General features: G+C 47.9%; 1 protein-coding gene across 1 annotated transcript in view; it reads left to right on the top strand.

Moving 5' to 3' along the window:
• The first annotated feature begins 6,928 nt into the window (after positions 1-6,928).
• Positions 6,929-21,634, top strand: part of SLC1A2 (solute carrier family 1 member 2) — a 102,000-nt gene continuing 87,294 nt past the window's right edge. The window contains exon 1 of the mRNA XM_042958043.1: positions 6,929-6,993. The gene's annotated coding sequence lies outside the window, so the exon portion shown is untranslated. The remainder of the gene's footprint in view (positions 6,994-21,634) is intronic.

Here is a 21,634-nt window from a genome sequence, read left to right as displayed (position 1 = left end):
TATAAAATGCTTGAGCTCTAAGTCATGTATCAGTATTTCCTTAATGTAGCCAGATCTCTTGAAATCTATTAGGAGATTCAGGAGACTGCCATCCAAGTCACATCTCACGGACGTCTTTGCTTTAGGGTTGAGATTTGGTTTTCACAAACATCCCTGAATTTCGTGGCAACAGTGTCTGAGGGCATCCACGTCTGAAAGTATCTAGAAAATGTATACGTTTTAAAAGAGACATTCCTCTTTGGACACAGCGAATGGGTGGGGAGAGAAGGCAAGACAGGTCTCAGAATTCAGGTGTTCCTTGGAGAGAAGAGCCAGATCAAACGTGCAGCCAGGAACGTAATTAAGGCCCAGAGACAGTTCTTAAAGGTGCTTTTTCGCCTTTCTTTCGGTCTTCTCTGCCTGAATGCTTCTAATTCTGATGGACAAATTCCTCTAGGGACAAGATTGAAAAAGAAAAAACTTATTATAGAAGTTCCGTTAGAAGATGTGAAGGAGAATCCAGGGAGCCCAGCCAGGAAAGCAGATGGCTGGCTCACCGTGGGATTGGTGTGCGGGATAACTTACGGGTCCCAAACAGTACGCCTCTAAGGTATTGCGAAAAGATCGTTTCACTGCCTGTTATGCCCCTCTGTAGGATCTTCTCCTGGGAGGATGGGAGGCACAGCACTGTGAAACCTGTAGGCTGTAGAACCAAGAGACTAGCTGTGTGACCTTGGAGAAATTGCCTAACCTCTCTGAACCTCAGTTGGCTCAACTGAGGGAAGAGAGATAATAGTATTTTCCTTGCAAGGTTGTCATGAGGATGAAATGGGGATGAAACGTGACATGCCTGTCATGTTGTAGGCCCTGAAGTGTTAGTCCCCTTCTGTCTTTTGAAAAAGCTGTCCTGGGGTGCCTGAGGTCTCAGTCGGTTGAGCGTCTGACTCTTGATTTCAGCTCAGGTCATGATCGCACAGTCGTGGGATCAAGCACCATGCTGGGCTCCATGCTGAGCATAGAGCCTGCTTAGGATCCTCTCTCTCCCTTCATCTGCCCCTCCCACGCTTGTGCACATGCTCTCTCTCTCTCTCTCTCTCTCTCAAAAAAAAAAAAAAAGTAAAAAGAAAAAATCTATCCACTTTCCTAATTTATAGAGAGGAGGGCAGGGATGATCTGATCTGAGCTGGAGGTTTCCTTGCCTAAGTTACGAGTTAGAAAGCGGTAAAGGGGAGAGCTTTCATTTCTGGATATTTCTGTTTCACTCTCTCATTAGTTTACTCTGGACCCACCCATAGTATGACCTTGTCAGTCATTCAGTATGTGGGTGAATGTTTATTATCCTACTTGTTTAGTTCATCCTTGTATAAACGACATATTTCTGGGAAATTTAACTGAGCGCCTCTCTGTGAGGCAGACGGTGGCATAGGGAAAAGCATGCTGCACTAAGACTCTGCGGCTGTGGGCTTCTTGACCTTGGCACATCACCTTGACCTCCCGAGGCTTTCTAAATTTGTTTCATATGTAAAATATGATGTTGATGATTGGGTTTTAAATGTCCTTTTACACCCCCCAAATTCTGTAGCACAAGCAGATAAATGGCCAGACTTTTGTGATGGTATTTTTCGCCCCCAAAGTTGGTAAATCTGAAGATTTGGAAGTTGGGACGTTGATGATTATGCCACGGTGGCAAGTATGGGTAGGTAACTCAGCACGCCAGCATGCTTCGGGTTATCTAATCCACTGGGCCTAAAGCTGAAACTGAGACTCGTTTTAGGATTCTTGGAACGCAACATGTACTTGTCATTTTGAGTTATGCTCTGCAGATGGCCTCTGGGTTGGTCTTCCTTACTCGAGAAGGAGGAAGGTCATATTCACTTATCTGTACATTAATTACTTTCCTAAAACTCATCCTTAGGATTCTAAGGATGAGGTCAGAATTCAGACAAACCGTGAACAAGCCACGTGGCTGAGAAAAATCATCTTCCATATTCCACGTGGGATCTGAGGTCATCCAGAGTTTGGCAAATAAATGTCTTTACGCGTTTCTGTTAAAATATTTATGGTATTATGCTGTCATTTCAAAAAATTATTCCCAGCTCTACCTGACTGGTCATCCAACCACTGGCCCAAATTGCATTTGACAAGGGCACTTCCGTTATTATTTTGTTTCGTGTTCTTGGATTCCATGAGATTTCTGACAATACCGTGTTCTCTGTTTTTGTGTCACGCGAATACATTTCTCCTTGAAGCAACCCGATAGCCCCTGACTAGGACAGTGGGGGATGATGACGGCCATTGCCAAACTTTCCTGGGTTGTGGCAGTACGGTTTCTCAGTTGTGTCTTTTATCCTGCTAATCGGCAGTGCTCCAAACGTGCCCCTAGACAACTGCCTTCCCTTTCGCCCTCCATGGGTGTGGTCTGGAGGGAGCCATCACCAGTGACATGGTATCATGGCGGCTGCTCCTCAGAACGTTAGCACTGCCCTCTGGAATCCAACCGAGCACATTCAACAGACGTTCATCATCCATGCCCGCTGTGCATCAGGCCCTTTGATAGGTGTCAGAAGTGAATACGATAGGGTGCTTACTTTTGAGTGGTTCATACCATAATAACAACGTGTGCAGAACATAGTCTATGCCAGGCATTGTCTTAAATCCTTCATGTATGTTAGTTCACATGACCTTTAGAATGACCCCACGAGGTAGGTACAATTATTATCATCCCTGTGTTCTAGATGGGGAAACTGAGGCACAGGGAAGTTGAGTAACCTGCTCAGTTCTATAGCCTGTGAGCAGTAGAGCCTGAATCCAAACCTAGGCAGGTGACTCCAGAGTCCGGGCTCCCTTCCTGGCGTGTACGTTCCTCTTCTCTGACCTCCCCAGGAACATCTTCGTCTCCTTGATCCTTGCCGCCTTTTTCTTCAGGCTTCTCTCTTCCATAACAAGTCTTAGAAAAATAATGTTGCTTAAAGCAAAACAAACAACAACAACAACAACAAAAAGCCCGGTGAATCCAAAAGGCACAAGGCAAAAAATCTAAACAAAAAGTAAAATCACTCACAACCCAATTATTGTTATCATTTTAGTTTATGTCCTTTAAATCCATATGTTTTGCTATTTTTGTAGAAATAGACATTTTAAAGTCTGAACTTCTCACCAAGGCTCACGTCAGGTTTTCTTTTTCTTTTTCCCACTATATTCTTTCCTAACATAATTTTTATGGCTTAACCGGTCTGAATGTTTTAAAAACATAGTCACACCATACATTGATGTAACCAGCCCCTTCTTGTTGGACATCTAGGTGACTTCTGACATTTCGTTGTCTTAAACCACACTGTCGTGTACATTTTTATATATACATTTTTTTCATGTGTGTTTGATAATTTCCTTAGGTGGATCTTAACTTTTGTGGTGTTTGGGGGGGGGGGTGGGAAGCAGAATCAGACTTAGGAATCAGGTTTAAAAGGACCATCTAAGTTCTTTTCACTCTTGGAGAGCTTCAAATAGTAATACCATAAGTGTATGAAGCATGCTATAAATCATTCATCTTTTGCTTTTTAGGAGAAACGTCATAACTTACGATTTACGGTTTTGGAATGATATGGCATCTTCTTTTTGACAAATGGATTCACGATTCTACCAAGGGTTAACAAAACCAAGGTTTAGCCGGCCTGGTTGCCTCTTCTCACCCTTCTCGAAGAATCGCCCAGAGGGATGATGGAGAGTAGAACACGGGAGGAACAGGAAGACACAAAACAGATTGAACAGGAACTCTGTGGAAGTAGAAATCTAGAGGGGCGGACAGGCCAGGAGGGAGAATGTGGTATGAGGTAAATGTCACTGAAAGGTCCATCAAGCAGCGAGTGATTCCGTGGAAATGGAACCAGTGTTTCAACACTGACTTTGTGGCTGCGTGGAGTTGCGTTTGAAGCCTAACTCCACTTCTGACTTGCTGTGTGATCTCGCACAAGTCATCCCTCTTTCTGAGCCTCAGTGTCTTCATCTGTAAAATGGGCATGTTTTTGTACCTGCTTCACAAAGCTGTTGTGAGGGTTTAATCTGACTGTGGGAGTGAAAGTGTCAGTACTGTTTGTTGGCTGCCTCGTGCAAGCCACTAGGCTCTTACACATGAATCAGCATCATGTTCATCTGCATCAACATCACTTAGTGGGGGGGATTATATCGTGAGAGGTCAGTTCTTCCACGCTGTTGTGGCCCACGGAAACCACTGGAGAAGTTTTGCTTTTTTGGGGGGGGGGAGGAACGACAACAAATTAAAGGGAGCCTCATAAACGTTGCACTTTATTTTCCTGAAGCACAAAGGAGGATTGTGTTAGAGTTTCCTGTCTGCTTTCCGAGGCAAATGAGGACAGTTTAGGGGCCTTTGCTGAGGGGCTGGGATGCTCTGCAACAGCAGGGTGGGCCTGACTGGATAGGCTTATGGCTTGTGCTTCAACATTTCTCCGGTGTTTAAAAAAAATTACATTTAGAGATTGCTCTGTATTCTTTTGGGTGCTTTCCTCAAAGGGAAAGAAGGGGGGAATTTTCGTGGCTCAGGTCCCTGGGATTTCTAGGGATTTGGTAGCTACAGGCAGAGCAGGTCCCAGGACTCAAATGCTGTCATTAAGATCCTGTTCCCCTTCCCATCTCTTGACTGGGCTTTCCTGGGTATCTTTGTTTCAGGTGACAGTGTCTCCTGCAGCTCGAGGCTGACAGCATCCTCATAGTTAATGATCCCAGCAATAAAAAGAAAAGGCCCAGGGAACAGTCTCATTAGCTGGACTTCAGTTGCACCCCTTCCTGGGCTGACCACTGGAAGAAAGGGTTATCTGGTTGGCCAGGTCTGGGTCACTGTGTTCACTTCTCTGGAACGAACGGAAACGGGTGGGTCCCCGTAGAGATGCTGGGAGACAAAAAGTGGAAAAAAGAAGGGAAAGGAAGGAAGGGAGGGAGGGAGGGGGGGGAGGAACAAGGAAGGGAAATATCTGACTACTACAAACTCCTAAAAATCTTATATTAGGTGACTGAAGCCTACGTTCTGCAGGACTGAATCCCAGCTGGGTTTACCAACGACTCTTTTCCCTCTTTTCTTCTGCCTTTTCCGCCTCCCTCCCCACGCCGGTGTGATTTTTAAGTCAAGTGTTGCTTTTTATCACCTGAAGCTTCAGCAGTTGGTGTGAAACCCGCTTCTTTAAGCTCAGGGTGTCATTAGTAGCCTAACAGCTACCCTGTGCAGCTTAACTTCTCCCTGCGGGTTCTAAAAATACCCGGAGGCACTCAAAACAAACAGTGAGGCGCTGTGTGCGCAGGCGCGGCCACTCCCCCCCCGGCCGGCTCTGTAAATTGCCTTAACTCGGGCGCTGTCCAGAGAACCTGGGCGTTCGGTTTTATTCTTTATTTTTCACTTTTCGTCTTGGGTCCCCTGTACCGCTGTTTATGCAGAGGAGAAAAAAAACAAAAGGGGGTTATTGATGGGACAGAACTGACTGGAAGAAAGGGAAAGGGAAAAGCAAACACCAAGCTTGTTCACACACTGTGGTTTCGCAGCTCGCTCGAGACCTGGACTAAGATGTGTCGAGAGATCAGACCAGTCCAGGGAGCAGCAAAGATTAGCTGGGATTTAAAATAAAACTCTTTAACAGGAGGTCACCTAGAGTAACCCTCACGTATGTATCCGTGAAGAGGCCTGAGGACCATAAACGCAGAAGGTTAGTGCCCACAAATGACCACCAGGGCCACGACCCGGGCTGGTGTTCAAAGGCAACGCAAAAATCAGTTCCTTTTGCGTGGAATTCTGAGGTGGAGCTGAGCCATCCAGGGAATCAAGGTCTTCTTGTTTCAAGGAGGCGTCCCATTTTACGGGGCTAAGGAGCTAAGGGGATTGGTATCATATGCCCTGGGACTAACGGGTTGGGGGCCTGCCTCGTGCTGTCTTGTCAAACCTGTGAGCACTTGGGTTTTTTGAAACCTGGCCAAGGGATTAAATGATAAAATTAGATGGGTTATGAAAATATGTGAGTCATTACAGATGTGACCTTTTAAAGATTGCCTGGAGGAAATCAGATGCCTCCTTAACGAGACAATGAACCTGAACCCAGTGAAAGCATCCAAGAAAGTCTTTTGCTGTTGGTACTTACATGAAATCTATTGGATGTCACTAGTGACGATCATGGATAGGAGGGAAAAAATACACGGTTTTTTACCAACTGTATGGATGTGTGGACGACATGGAACGTTTGTTTTAGCTGTTGGGAATTGCCACACGATTAATAGATTGCCCAGAAGTTGTTCTCAGAGCAACCTTTCAGTTGGCCGGTTTATGGAAGGCTTCTGGGATTTAAATTAAAAAGTTAAGCCTTGAAGGGTAAGCATGAGTAAGTTCTTGGACAGAATGTACTTAGCATTGTTTCCATCCATACGTGAGTGGAGGAAGCGTATGTACCCTGGACACATGCTTCTCATTGGAAAATGCGATCAAATGTCTCTCTCTGGACCGGCTCTCAAGGAGAGTCCTTGGCATCTTCTCAAACCTTAAGCGAAGGCTTCTAAGCTCTCAAATTGCTAGGTGGTCTCTCCCGAGGAACATGTCAGAGGCAGGGGCGCCTTGCTCTTTGTGGGTGGGTTTGCTCATCTGGGATTTTCATGCCTGCCTTCTTTACAAAACCTGCATTGCTTATTTAAACGGAATTGCCTAAATGTGGCACAGGCTTTGAAGAGTTTTGTGAATCTGGGCAGCTTAATCACAGTGTTGGTAATAATGATAGCAGCAGGAACAAGAACGGACATTTCTGTAGTGCTTTCTGTGTGCCAGACTCTGCTCTGTGTATCACAGATTCTGATGCATTTAATCCACGAACAGTGGGGCCTCAGATTTATCCCTCCATCTTCTCCTTCCACAGCTACAATTAGCCGTGTTGGCTATGCACCCTTTCCAAGATGACCAGGTAATTGCCAGCTTTTCACGGCACCCATCAGACTTGACTTTGAACAGAGTTTGACTGAAGAGAACCACAGGTTGTATATTTGTCTCGACACATGCTTGCCTTTTACACTCTTATGGGTTTGTTTTTTTTTTTAAGTTTATTATTTGAGAGAGAGGGTGAGAGAGCGAGCAGAGGAGGGGTAGAGAGAGGGAGAGAGAAAATCTCAAGCAGATTCCGTGCTAGCAGCATGGAGCCCGAGGAGGGGCTCGAACCCACAACCTGTGAGGTCATGACCTGAAACCAAGAGTCAGATGCTCAACCAACTGAGCCATTTACGCGCCCCTCTTGTGGGTTCTGTGAGCAACAGATTCAAAGCACACCATTTATCAGTCCAATCAAGAGACTCCGTTGCAGGCAAAGACACATTTTGTTCCCTCTGCCCTTCTCACTTTCGAACACATTTGAAAGGTTCTTGTTTTATGCTAAGTAGTTAAACCTCACGAAAAAGAAGGGCTGCGGACTTTTTCGAGTTGCTCATGAAGACATAGATTGCTGATGTGAATGGGAAGGGTGAGCTCTTTGGGAGATAAAGATATTTAACAAATCAGACCAGGTGGGTGACAACTTTAAGCTGCTTCGGGTCAGTCAGCGTTTATGTCTTTTTTGGCCTTTCCTCTGCCTTTGGTGAAAGCTGTGTGATAGGCAGCAGTGAGCTGCTTTAAGATGGCTGTCTTCCTAGGAGGCAGGCAGGGTCCCCCGAGTGTCATGCGTGTCCTCATCCAAACAACATTTCAGAATAATCAGTCCCTGAAGTAATACTGTGCAAAGGCATCAGGTCATTTCCACTCGAGCCTGTGTTTTCGGATCTGGGGACTGTACCCTTTTCTAAATCCACGTGTCGCTTTTCCTTGCAGAGTGTGGAATCCTGAACTGGGGCTGGAATGTGTTTTGGGGACGGGAGGCAGTGGTATTACTGATTATATTTCCAAGTGTGAAGCCGACGGACTGGGCACGGATTGAGGGGCGCTTGCCTGGTTGCATGTGGCTTCATTCTTCTGGCTGAAACCTACCAAGGGAACTTCCAAGTGCTGTGCTCATTTGCCCTGTGCAGGTGTTTTCGTTTAGAAATGCCCACTTAGTGAAACAGGCTGGGAACCCGGGTTTCTTAAAGGAAAACCCACGTTGGAATAAAAGAAAGGGGTATATGCAGTTTCCTAGATAGTTAGATCACGTAGGCTTCCAAAATAGATGAGGGAGGCCAAAAACAAAAGAAAACAGGCAAAACAAACAAAACAGACCGACCAGCAAGCAAAAACTACTCTACTTGTTTGGGGTCTAAATGATCTGGATTTGATAAATATGACAGGCAAAATCAATTGGAGAACAGCAAAAGCTTCGTGAATATGCCCGCTCAGGTCCATCTTGGAGGGTTACTTTTCAGGGGTTGCAGAGAGGGGGTTCATGCCTTCTTAGATGATCGATGATTTTTTTTTTTCCCCCACTGAGTGAGTTTTGCTTGGGAGCAGGTGAATACAGAGAGCCTGGGCTTTGCCTATCAGGAAGATCTGGGCTTACGTTGTGGTGCGGCCACCTATCCATAAGTTATGTAACCTTTCTGAGCCTCAGCTACCTCATTTGCATGTAGAGTTGGTAATCACTCCCCTTCTGTACTGGTCAAATGGAGCGATGGACGTCGAGCATCTGTTACGTAGTGTGTGTTCTGTGACGTCCATACGGTTCACTCGGCATCCCACTCTGTGAGTTGAAGACAAACCAGAGGGGTGATTGATAGAGCCAGCCCAATTTTGGTTGAAATAAAAAGGTCAACAAAGGAAAAGACGCCTATAGTCTCTCAAGACACAGTTTCCCTGCTGTATTCCAACTATAGGGCTGAATTGCTGTGTGACCTGAGGAAGCAGGTTAACCTCTCTGATCCTCAATTTCCTGATGTGAAATGGGAGTAATAATCACGGTTCCTTCCAACTAGGGCTGTGGAGAGGATTACAGGAGCTAATGTAGGCAGAACATTCGCCTCCTTGCCCCACACATAGTTAGTGGGACCCATGCCTTTGTTTCTTCTTTACCCCTTTGGCTGCCAGCTATCCTGACCCTCATGAAGACACTTGGGGCTCCCTGGCTTGCCAGCTCCTCCCTGCGTGCCAAACCTGCTGCATTTCGGGAAGCTCACCCCTGCCTGCAAAGTAGTTCTTCAACCTCCAAGTGATTCAAGGCTTTTCTGGCCAGCGGCCATCGACGTGTGGGGGTCGAGTGGATTTGTAGAATAGCCACTGAGGATTTGAGTCAGAGGGAAGTACAACAGAGTTACATCTTGAAGCACATGGAAATCATCTGTTCTTCTGAAGCAGACCAGGTTTCTAAGCCTAAGTGCTGCCAGCGTTTTTGTTGTTGTTATTCACAATTTAAAACAGATTTGATGTCAAATCAAGCTGAATACTTATTCACATACATAGGTGGAAACACTATAATTACGAAGATCAACCCATTCGTTTATAAACCGAGAATGTCAGTGGTTTTGATCCTTTGGCCATTTGTATTTTTAGTTTTTTTTTTTCAACACTGAGTTAAAAAAAAATCAAATCACTTTAGACTTAAAGAAGAATTGCAGAAATAATACAGAAAGTTCCTGGGTGCCCCTCACTTAGCTTCCTGTAATGGTAACATCTCACATAACCGTAGGACATTGGTTAAAACCAAGCAGTCAACCCCACTCCAGTGTAGACCTTTCAGGTTCCCCCAGTTTTCCCACTAAGGTCCTCTCGCCGTTCTAGGATCCAGTCCAGGATCCCACATGGCATTTCATTGTCCTGTCTCCTCCCACCTGTGACAGTTTCCTAGGTATTTCCTTGTTTTTCATGACCTTGACACTTTCAAAGAGGACTGATTTGTTATTTTGTAGAATGCCTCTCAATTTGAGATTATCTGATATTTTCTCCAGTCCTACCTTTTTTTTTTTTTAAATTTTTTTTAACGTTTGTTTATTTTTGAGACAGAGAGAGACAGAGCATGAACGGGGGAGGGTCAGAGAGAGAGGGAGACACAGAATCCGAAACAGGCTCCAGGCTCTGCGCAGTCAGCACAGAGCCCGACGCGGGGCTTGAACTCACGGACAGCGAGATCATGACCTGAGCTGAAGTCGGCCGCCCAACCGACTGAGCCACCCAGGCGCCCCCAGTCCTACCTTTTTAGTTGACTGTTGTACATATGCTTCATTGCCCAGGCTGGGGATCCAGTGACAAATATGGAGGTTCGAAGGCCTAATAAATTAGCGACTTATTTCTGAGACTAGCCTGGCTGGGTGTTATAGACCTAGATCCTGGAGGTTAAGAGTATGGGGACCCGAGTTCCATTACCTGCTTGCTCTGTGACCTTGTGAGTGTCACGTGACCTCTCTGTGCCTTAATGTATTCACCTACAAAGTGAGAATAATATGGAACTGACTTCTTAGGGTATGGGGTGAAGATTAAGTGAGTTGAAGCACAAAGTGCATAGAGCGGTGCCTTGTATGTAGTAATCACTCAGCCTATCTTAGCTGTTACCGCTGCTGTATCCTCCTCACTCCTGTCCCATGAAGTCCAGGTCAGGATGTCACTTCTGAGATATGCACGTGGAGGTGTGGCCCCGACCAGAGTTGATGAGTATGCAGCACAGCGCTGGGGTTTGGGGATACAGTCCTCATGTCCCATCTAGAAAAACCATATCCAGCAGAGGGCTGAATCTCGGCTGCCAGGACCAAGTTCAGTCTCCAGAGCCTCCTGGCTACGTGCTTATTGTATGCAGACCCCTCTTCTGTCCTCTGCTTTTCTTTTCCTTTGGTTCGGCATTCTCCTGCCCCCCCCCCCCCGGCACCCTGTGTTCCCTGTGTCCCTCTCAGTTGGTATGAGGCAGTGAGGCATGATGGTTGCACACCCAGCTTCTCCAGAAGGACTGGCTGGGTTTGATTCCCATCCCTAGCACTTAAAAATGTACTTAGATCTCTGTGCTTGATTGATTGGTTGATTGATGGTCTCTAAAAGGAGCTAATGCTAGTAATACCGTTAAGGTGACAGGCTTTATTCTCTGTGAGTCACCACTGTAAATGTGACCCCTGTTGTTTTGTTTAATCCCCATCACAGCAGTGTGGCATAACTATTAGCCTGATCCCATTTTATCGATGAGGAAACCGAGAAACAGAAAGTTTAAATAACTTGCCCAAGATCACAGAGCCAAGATGTGGAGCGGTCGAGATTCAAACCCAACCTGGCTCTGGAGCCCCATGGGGTCTCAGAGGGTTTCTGTGAGGGTTAAATAAGATAATCTATATAAAGCACTTAGCAAAGTGCCTGGCTTAGAGTTAATGCTCAGTAAACTTTAGCTATTATTAATCCCATGATCTGATTTCTGTTTCTGTGGCTTGTGGTTTACATGATTCTGGGATGCAGCTTCTAAGTGTTTGCTCACTGACTCAGCACTCTGCACTTTGGGCAATGGGCACCTTGCTCAGTTCCCAGACCAGAGTACCCCTGCCCATGCTGTGCTGCGTTGGCCCTACAGCCCCCCGCCTAGCAGATGGGGTCACTCCCAGCCCTCCACCTTGATACAGCTCAGCCTGCAGTCCTCCGTCTGTTTCTGATCTGCTCAGTTCCTGGTGCTTTCACTTTTCTTCCACTCCGTTTCACCTTGTACCTCCAACCTTGGCTTTTGCTTCTCTGTCGCTGGTTTCGGGCTTCTTCCCCTAGCCGCAGCCTGGCCTCATGCCTGCCCCGGACCAGCCGCTTCCTGTCCCCGTGCTCGGTCCCTGGGATTTGTCGTGTGGCCCAGTCTGGGGCAGGTCCTCGTGACTGGCATCCCCGCTAGGTCTGCCCGACTCAACAAGGGGCTCACTCCTATTATGGAAGTAGCAGCACTTGGCCGTGGGCCTTGAAGTCTGAAAGAAGGCATTCAAGGAGAAAAGAGTGCAGAAGGACAGCTGCAGGAGGGACAAGGCAGGAGGTGGCCAGCATTTTGTTCCCCGGTCCCGGGAAGCCCTTTACCTCCTTCCGTGGCTGGAGGCCCCTCGTGTTCCCCTAGGCTCTGTGCCGGTCACCATCTGTAAGAGGAGGCCTTCCCTATGCCCCAGACACAGCTTAGGTCCCGCGTCGGTGGTTCCTGCTGCTTCTGAAAGTCACAGGCTTGGATCTCTGAGCATGCGGTAAGGCAGGTGGGCATCCTAGGTGGAATCCCCGTGCCCAGCCACACTGCCTGGGCTTTCCTCCCAAACCACCGTGTGCTAAATGAACTCAGGCACGTTGCTGAAATCCTCCGTGCCTCAGTTTCTTCGTCTGCATGATGGAGACACTAAGGGCACCTCCCTCACACAGTGGAGCCTGAGACTCTGATGGTTACCTGAGCGTCTTTCATTTAGCGAGAAGCTGAGCACATGAATGTCGCTCGGTGTCCTTCTGAGAGCCGGGCAAAGAATTTAAGGATTAGTGACGCCTCAGGCATCACCACAAATGGCGCTTACCCCACAGACCTTACAGGAGGGCACAGAGTTTTCCTTTGCAAAGATTTTGAGGCATCATTGGCATATTCTCTAATGTGGCGGTGCTAAGAAAAACAAAGCTGCAGGTTCACCTTCCGCCTCTCGGGGCCAGGCAACCTCGCATTGCTTCACAGATGCGGGCTCTAAGCCGGTAGCCACTGGCCACCAAGCTCGTATGAGAAGGGCTGGGGAGGGAAGGAGACCGAGCCACTGGTAACTGAGGACCACAGTAGATGCTCGTCCAGGTCAGTAGGAGAGGGGTACGTGTGAATCGTGGCCACATTGGTGTCATATCCAGGTGGTGAGGGGAGGCCATAGACAGGAGGCAAATGAAATGGTAGGAAGCAAGGAAATGGGACCCCTTGCGGAGGTGTCAGTGGTAAGAGAGGTTTAGTTACTTTGCCAGAGTTGCCCAGCGGCCCTGGGCGCAGCAGGACTCAAGCCTGTATCGGACCGGCTACAGTCTGTGCTGTTAATAACGAAACCGCACTGTGGTCAGGATCCAGGCACGATACAGCTTTATTCCAGGTGTGAGGTTGATGTCCTGATGAAATGAGAGATGATTTCAGGGGGCACAGGGGACGATTGGGGGTGCACCGATGACAGATTAAGTAACATCGCATCGTATGGTGAGACAGTCATTTCCTTTTCGAATTCTTCAGTCTGGTTATGACAAGGTTAAAACAGGTGCTGCCGTGTTTTGCTGCTGCCCTGAAACCTTTCAACCTCCCTTGAAAACAGAGAGAGGGCAGGGGCGCCTCCGTGGCTCGGTCAGTTGAGTGTCCAACTCTTGCTTTCAACTCGGTTCATGATCTAGTGGTTCACGGGATCAAGCCCCGTGTTGGGCTCCCGGCTGATGGCGCGGAGCCTGCTTGGTATTGTCTCTGCCCCTCCTCTGCTCTTTCCTTGCCCCTAGCCCCTCATTCTCTCTCTCTCTCATTTTCAAAATAAATCATCTAAAACAACAACAACAGAGGGCAGGCAGCAGAAGCCTCAGCGAGCGGGACCTAGCTGAAAGTCAAGAAAAATGTTTATTGTCATGTTGGTTTGCACACCCCCTTCTATTCATCAGTGGTACTGGTTTTCCATTGACAGTAGTGTAAAAATGCCTCTCAGGGTGCCTGCATTTAGGGACAAAGAATTGGTGAGTGTTAGGCACTATTAAGTAAGTAATAGCAGAGATTGCATTCACTTATGGCAAAAATAGTGATGTTGCCACTGTGGGTGACTCAAGCATGTGAAACGCTGTGACAGACCGTGAGTAGTTTTCAGCCTGATGCGTAGCACGTGGTGCATATTCAGTAAATGTCAAGGACAGAGGGAGGGGAGAATGCACCTCTCTCTTCCGACCCACGAGAAGGAGAAAGGAAAGGAGCCGTTTGTAACCTGGATGAGACAGTCTTTCCCTTGAGAGTTCGGGTCTGAATTTAGCTTGTTCTCAGGGCTGACGGGTCAAGTAGGGGAGGGAGAAAAACGGCGGCTCCAGATGGCGGAAGGGACTTCCCCCAAGGTCTCCCAGCCAGCGTGGCCAGTGCTTTCATTTATCTTCAGGCCAGGATCCTCATCTTTGGTCTCTTTTCCCCCAAAGAGCCACCGGCCCTGAACTGGTCTGGGTGGTAAAACCCAGGCAGCTCTGGGTCCAGTCTACCAGTGTCTGGGTGCTCACCAATTCCCAGCCCTGCACAAGGCGCCATGAGGGAAAGGGAAGACAATAATCATCTACAAGTTCAAGGAGACAGGGCTAGGCTGTATGATTTTGCCCTTAGACAGATATAATTTGGAAAGTATATAGCCCAGCTTTCCTATAATAGAGTCAGTGAGAAAGGTCCCCTGGAAGCAACAAGCCCTGTATCAGTCAGCTTTCACCAGGTCATGCTTCTGTAACAACAAGCCCCAGAGCTCTGTGGCTTACAGCTACGACGTTTGTTTCTTGTTTCTGTTACATCTGGTTGCAGGACACCGGTACTATCCTCCATGGGGGACCTGAGCTAAAGAAACAGCCCCCACCGGGGCCATGCCTCTCTCGTAGCAGAGAGAGGAAAAGGGCAATGACAGAACTATGTGAAGGTTCCCGATGCTTCTTCCGGGAGGGATCCTATGCTGCTTCTATTCTGTGTTGGTCTGGGTTCCTAGGAGAAGGTTCTAGGTCAAGGATTCCAACACGAGTAGCGTATTTAGGAGGTGCACGAAACACCTGGTAGGTGGGTGGGGAAAGTGGAGGGCAGCCAAGAGAGGGGGAGTTATCGAGTCTGCCAGCAATGTAGGCAACTCCCACTTAATCCTGTGGGGAAATTCTCAGAGACGGAACAAGCTACATGCTCAGAGTTGTCCTCTTGAGGAACAAGGGAGCTGGTGTATCCACACATTCAAAACTGCCCGGGAGTGGCTGAGGGCTACTCCCGGGGGGTTGAGTTCCCCAGCCCTTCTGGCCTGCGTGGGGGCAGAGTCACCTCCCCACTTCTGAGAAAGCCCTCAGTCAAAGAGACGCAGACACTGGCAGGCGGAAGGTGGCTGGAGTGCACTATACTGAGAAGGCAAGGAAGGTGGGCGAGGCACCCAGAGCATCCGGAACAGGACCTCATGCTATCGGCCAAAGGCAGCCGTGAGGCACGGCGTGTCTTTAGGGATAGGAGAGGTATACTCTTCCTGCAGAGGTGCTGCAAATATTTGGGGACCAAAACACACGTTGCTGCGGGTCCTGAGCCCTGAGTATGAAAGCAGTAAACTCTTTGGTCAGCCTTGTGGGTGTGGCTTAACAGAGCTACCGGGTAGACCAGGGGCTCGACCTCAGCCCCATTGACATCTTGGGCTGGATAATTCTTTGCCAGGGAGGGGCTGTCCCTGTGCATCGTTGGGCATTTAGCAGCGTGGTGGCCTGTACCCACGAGCGGGTGGGTGGCCTGTTCCCACAATTCCCTGTGGGAATTGCTAATTCCCAACGAATTGAAATAAATTGTGGGTGCCTGGTCTAATGGAGGTTGCCCCCCGTCTAATGGAGGACTCTGTGTTGGAAATACGTAAAGGAAACAGAAATAGTTTAGGAGTGGGAAGCATCCATTGTGTTGAGGGCTGGGGATGGTCAAGAGAGACTGTATAGAGGCAGAGATAGCTGGGTAAGGTTTTGAAGGATGAAGAGGAGTCTTCCAGAGAAGTGATCCCCACCCCCAGAGGTTAGCTAGAGGCTTTGATGATTGTAGTGAATGCTATAATAGCTAACTGGAGATGCTGACCACAGGGCCTTCTCACAGTCAGAAAGACCGGATTTCAGGACTGTAGTTAAACCAGCTTTAACCATGTGCTCAATCATGTATAAGGAGCAGTTCTAAGAGCTTGGGGGCTCTCTTAGAGGAGGTGCCCAAATGGCACATATACGGCTTCCCCTCAGAGGGACCAGAAATGCCTTTGCTGTGTTATTTTGGTCAAGAAAGAAGTCCAATTATTACTACAGTCTCCCTCCGTTTCATTTCCTGTCCCGGCCGTTGTGACGTTCGTAGCATAGCATTGTGCAAGGAAAACTGGCTATGCCTTCATCATTTCACCTCTTTACCTCCGTTTTTATACCAGTTAAACGGGGACCATCAGGTTCTCTCTCTTGCCAGCCTCACAGTCTGACACTAACCAGGCAATGAAATGACATAGCATCACTCATGAGTTCAGATGGATCTGGTTTCAATCCTGCTCTGCCGTCCACCGGGTCTGGACTTCTCTGACTCCATTTTCTCAGTTTCCCATCTGTAAAATGGGCATCATACCCACCGTATGGGATTGTCTGGAGGAGTAACCTGTGCTCTGTCTACAAGCTCTCAGCCCTGCCCCTGGCAATAAGAATAAATGATAGTCATTACCATAAATATTATAAAATAGATTGAATTTGCATGATAGCTAACTTGTATTGAGTGCGTGTTATGCCTCAGGCACCATTGGACATAGGGGTCTGAATGTATTAACCCACAGGTACAGCAGCTATTGTGATTAGCTCCATTTTACCTATGAAGAAACTGAGGCACAGAGTGATTATGCAGTCAGTGAGTGGTACTCAAATGCCAGCAGACTGTCCGAACAAGTAATTGCCTCGCTGAATTGTTTTGTGCTTAACATTTCCCCATAACTTTTTGAAAAGAAATCAAGGGCTTAGCTATAGGGTTCCTCTTACCAGATTATTAGAGCCAGTGTAGCCACCACTGGGTAAATGAACTTTTCTCCCTGTTGGCCGAAGGTCCTTAACACATTTACAGAATATTAATAAGAAGATGGTGAGCAGAGATTTATTTTTAACCACAGTATCTGAATTTGCTTCTCAGCCCGAGTCTACTTGGGTGATTGATGAATCGCCCCAAACTGACCCCTTCCAGAAGTCTGTGAGAGCGACACAAAGGGGAACTTTCAGCTGCTTAACTCCCCGCCCCCCCCCCCGGGCAGCTCCCACTGGTGTCCCCCCCACCCCTCCCTGGGCTATTGAAAGGAAATGCTGAGACGTTGTTTGTCAGCCTCCTGGACACCAGCTCCAGAACAGCAGGGGGTTTGTCTCCTCTCCCTTTGGATCAGGGACACATATGGTGTTCTTGGTGTCGGAGGGAGCAGAACCTCTGCCAAGAGCTGCTTTGAAATCCAGCCTCCGTGTACAGAGTGGCAGTGATGGTAACCAGCGCAGGGCCCCAGTGTCTCGGGGACACTCCATCTGCCTGTGCCCTGTCGCTCACTAAGCTCTCATGCCCGAGAGCCTCTCTTTGCAGGAAGAGCAAATAGAACTCAGAACTCGGGGAGGGTGCGGACGAGCCACCTGCTGCGTGCAGGTCTGCATCTGGGTCCCATCCTAGGGGCTCCCCGGAGGAGGAGTCAGGGAACGAAAGGTGCCGACGCTCCTCGGGTTCGAGCCACTTTCTGCGTGCGGTCACCATGCCTGGCGTTTCTCCCGTCTCCGGCTCAGGCCCTGGTGCCAGTCCTTGCCGGCCACATGTCTTGGGACAACTTGTTTTCCCTCTCCCTGCCTCGTCTGGAAGGTGGAGATAATCATTCCATGCAGAGGGTTGCTGGAAGCTTTCAGCCCAAAGCCCCTGGCTCGCAGAGTACCCTGAGTGTTAGTTCTTCTGTCGGTCGCTTTGAGCTTTGAGATGGACCCTGGGAGAGCTGGCATCCTAAGGCCCCACCGCTGGGAGGGATCTTTAGGCGCCCTCTGGTTCTGATTCCCGAACAGTATTTGAAACTCTCCGATGAGCCCCTATTTTACAAATAACAAAAACTCTTGGCAGCCCAGAAAAAGAGGCTTCTGTAGCAGCTTTGCTCTCATTAGCTGTGTCCTGGGCTCCAGCTGGGCCCCCTTCCTCGCTGCCAGGGCTCAGCCTGCTGCCTGCCTCCCCCTCGGCCGTCCACGGGTCTCCGGCAACCTCAGAACATCCTGAGGCAGAATGGGAGCGCTGCTCGGGCTGTGCACGACTAATTGATCAGCCGGTTGTCTTTCTCTTCACGACGCCCCAAAGACGGTTGTGCCCTCTCCATGCCTCACCCGTGCCCACCCCTGCCTTCTCCGCTTCTCCTCCTTCCTCACACGTTCATGCCCCTACAGACATCGTAAACCCCTCCAGGGAGAGGCAGGGTAATACAGCGGTCATGGGTGCTGGCTCAGGATCCGACTTTGAGGGTTTGAATCCCAGCTCTGCCAGTGAACTGCTGTGCGAACGTGGGCAAGTTACCCAGCCTCTCTGTGTCTTCTGGCCTTAGAGATGGGAATAACAGTAGTGCCTACCCCTTGGGGTTGTTGAAGGAGTTAGACAAGGCCAACACATGCATAGCCCTTCAAGTGGGCCCAGAACATAGTGAGTCTTCCATGAAGGCTGGCTGTGATAAATGTCCCCAAGAGAGGATTAGATGTGGCAACTAAAAGGACTTCAGTAGTAGTCAAGCTCTCGAGGAGAGCTGAGACCTTGCTATGGATATGCCACGGATTCTACTGGCAACTCTCAATAGCAAAGCTGTTCAAAGGACATTGAGGGCTCCTAAAGGCAGTGACTGTTTTGCCCAAGAAATATCTGTGGAATGAATCAATAAATAATAATTAATCATAAATAATAATGATGATAATAATAGTTACTGTGTGTTGCATGCTGTTGCATGTACGTTGACTGATTTAATTTTCAATTTTTGTAACAATCCTATGAGATATTATCATTACTATTATTTAAAAAAAATTTTTTAATGTTTATTTTTATTTTTGACAGAGACAGAGAGAGCATGAGCGGGGGAGGGGCAGGGAGAGAGGGAGACACAGAATCCAAAGCAGGCTCCAGGCTCTGAGCTGTCAGCACAGAGCCCGATGTGGGGCCCGAACTCACGAACTGTGAGATCATGACCTGAGCCGAAGTCAGACGCTCAACCAACTGAGACACCCAGGTGCCCCTGGTTACTATTATTGTGCCTCTTGATGAACGGGATATTTGAGGCCCCGAGTTGTTAAGTAATCTACCCAGAATCACACATGAGTGCTGGAAGTGGGCTTAAAATCTCAGGTGGAGCTCCCAAGATGCCCTCTGCTTGCTGCATACTTACCTATGGCGGTGATTAGGAACCAAATAGAATATCAGTCCTTTTCCAGATGCAGTCGTGCTTGCGAAAATTTCAGATTGGGATCGAAATGGCCCCGAACTGGGCCATAAAGAGCTTGTGAAAGAGCCACGGATGTGGGGAAGGCTGTACGTAGTGGATCGGGACTTCAGGATGCGGGGCTCCTGCAAAGGCCCAGTTATGGGGGGCTCCACGTCCGATTATCTGCAAAGCACGTGGAGGTCTCCTGTCTGGCGTGGGTGATGGGCCAGCTAGCCCCCTGGTCCCTTCCCCACCTGCCATCCATCCCAGTTGAGAACTGAGGTTCCATTCTCTATACTAAACTGCAGCCAGAGTACTAATTCAAGGCTGCCTGCCTCCTACTAAATCTTTTGACTGAAAGCCTTTACTATTTCTCTACAAAAATAAGTCCAACTTATAGCATTGGTTCGGGGCTCTCTCGGTGTTTATATAGCAGATCACTGCTTCCCAGAGTGTGTTCCTTGGACCACTGAATCTATGCCACGTCTATAGTTTTTATAGAAGAAAAATAAAACACACAAAAAGTAAAGCGTGTTCTGGGCTCCAGGGACTTTGCATAAGGCTTGCTCGAAAACGTTTCTTTCCTACTGAACTTCTCAAAGCCTTGATACACCAACAGACTTTGTGAGTCTTCAAGGATGAGCAGCTCTTTCCAATCTTATTTGACCCCTTAACCTTTATGTCAAGGGACACTTGGGGGGATTAGTGTCCTGAGGGACACATTCTGAGAATTGGCGCTCTAGTCCATGGATGCCGTTGAAGGTGACTTGGGGACTGGTGTTCACATCTATCTGAAAACAATAAGTTGACCTTTGATTTTACATTTCCTTAGAAAACAAAACAGAGTCCATGAATAAATTAAGCTAAAGAACATGTAGAATTTAAGTACAGAGAAAGGACTGGAAGCCTGGAACATCTCTGGACCTTAAAAGGAGTGGGCTCCTTTCTCCTTTCATTTACACTGGCAGTTAGAAGTTAAAGACACAGTACTTTGATGAGTCTGGATTAAATGTCAGGGAGCGAGGCTACAGGGGTGAAGTGGTTAATGACCACGGATGGCTGCAAGGCTGGATGAGGGAGGAAGGGGGTAAGTGCGGAGGGAGAATCATCTGGGCTCGGGGCCCTCCTGGCGATCTGCTGGGAGAGCCACATGGAAATTGCCCAAACCTGGCGAGGAACAGCTGTAGTTCTTGCTTAAGGAGAGGAAAGGGACATCAAAGGGCTAAGATGATCCTGAGAGGTCTTTCACTTGCATAATTACACAACATTCAAACAAACACTTAGCGACCTTGAGCTCTCCAGCCAAATGACGGCGGTCAATAGGACAGCTCTCCAGCCAAATGATGGCGGTCAATAGGACATCAGAACGCTGGCTAGGTAAACTTTAAAACACCCGACAGATTTTCCTCTGAGATACAGCAGGACCGTGATGGAAGAGAGAGCTCACTGCAGTGCTAGGTGGCCAGTGCGTTCCTGGAGACGAGAAGATGGTCAGGTCAGAAACCTTGGGTAGGGTGGGGGTGGACAGTGAGAGGGGATGAGAAGGAGCTCATCACTATATTCCTGGAGAAAAAGGAGAAATGGAAAGGTGGAACAACAGGTTATTATAAAATACTTATTAGAGCCTCCTTTGGTATGGAACTTGGCAAAGAGACTTGCTTTTCCCACGGGCTGAAGTAATGTGAGCTTCCTCCTGTGAACTAGGTTCTCTCTAGACATGTAGTTTCAGAGAAAGGAGGAGTAAAAATTGGGAAGTGTAATCTGCTCATCAGAGAAATCATTGGCTCTGAAATAACTCAGGATGGTGAATAAAATGTGCAGGTCCTGGAACCCTAGGCACATGGTATGCTTCTCGATGAATAGATGTGGAATGACTCAGTGAATGAATAAATGATATTTGTATCTTTCCATATAGGACCCTCCCCCCTTTTAAATGCTGGTTTAAATGACCCATTGATAAGATGGTTAGTCATGAGCTGGCAAAGTTGTATCTTTTACCAAAATCATCATCTGTGATTGCATCTTGAAGAACTTAAGCACCCAAAAGGAGACATCATACTTATTGGCTTTGTCTTCTGCATTCAACCTCAGACTCTTTCTAGAGGTTCTCACGTTCCTGTGTTCAGCAATCACTGCTGAAGAAATTGGTCCAGATAAAAATCCATGAATCCCAGCTCCGCCATTTACGTGTTGTGTGAAACTATTTCCATTTGCAAGTTATGGAATAATGTGAGGGGCTTACATTAAGTTTGCCTTGTCAACCAGTTAATCCTGCTGCAAAAGCTCTTGGGTCCACATATTCAAAGGCAAAAGTGTAAGTGATACGGTGCTGTTACCTGTACTTGGTGTGGTGGGAAAGCCAGCAGGCTTGGTTTCCGTGGTGGAAAGACACTTTCTGATATTGCTAAGCGCGTAAGGTATTTTGTTCAGCGTTCTACCCCGCGATCCTTTTAAGTGTTTCTTCTTGCAACACAGAGTGTAGGTGTTACAAAGACCACCAGATACATTTGCTGTTTCTCCCTTTCAAGTTATTGCTTTTTTTTTTTTCCCTCCAGAAGTGGAAAGAAAATGGCTGATGATCATTCAGCCCTTTGATGCCTATCTATCGAATGTTCACTAGATTTGGGGAACA

This window comes from Panthera tigris, chromosome D1, assembly GCF_018350195.1.
Source record: "Panthera tigris isolate Pti1 chromosome D1, P.tigris_Pti1_mat1.1, whole genome shotgun sequence".
NCBI lineage: Eukaryota > Metazoa > Chordata > Mammalia > Carnivora > Felidae > Panthera > Panthera tigris.
Note: the sequence above shows the minus strand (reverse complement) of the source record. Positions and strands in the feature narration are given on the sequence as shown.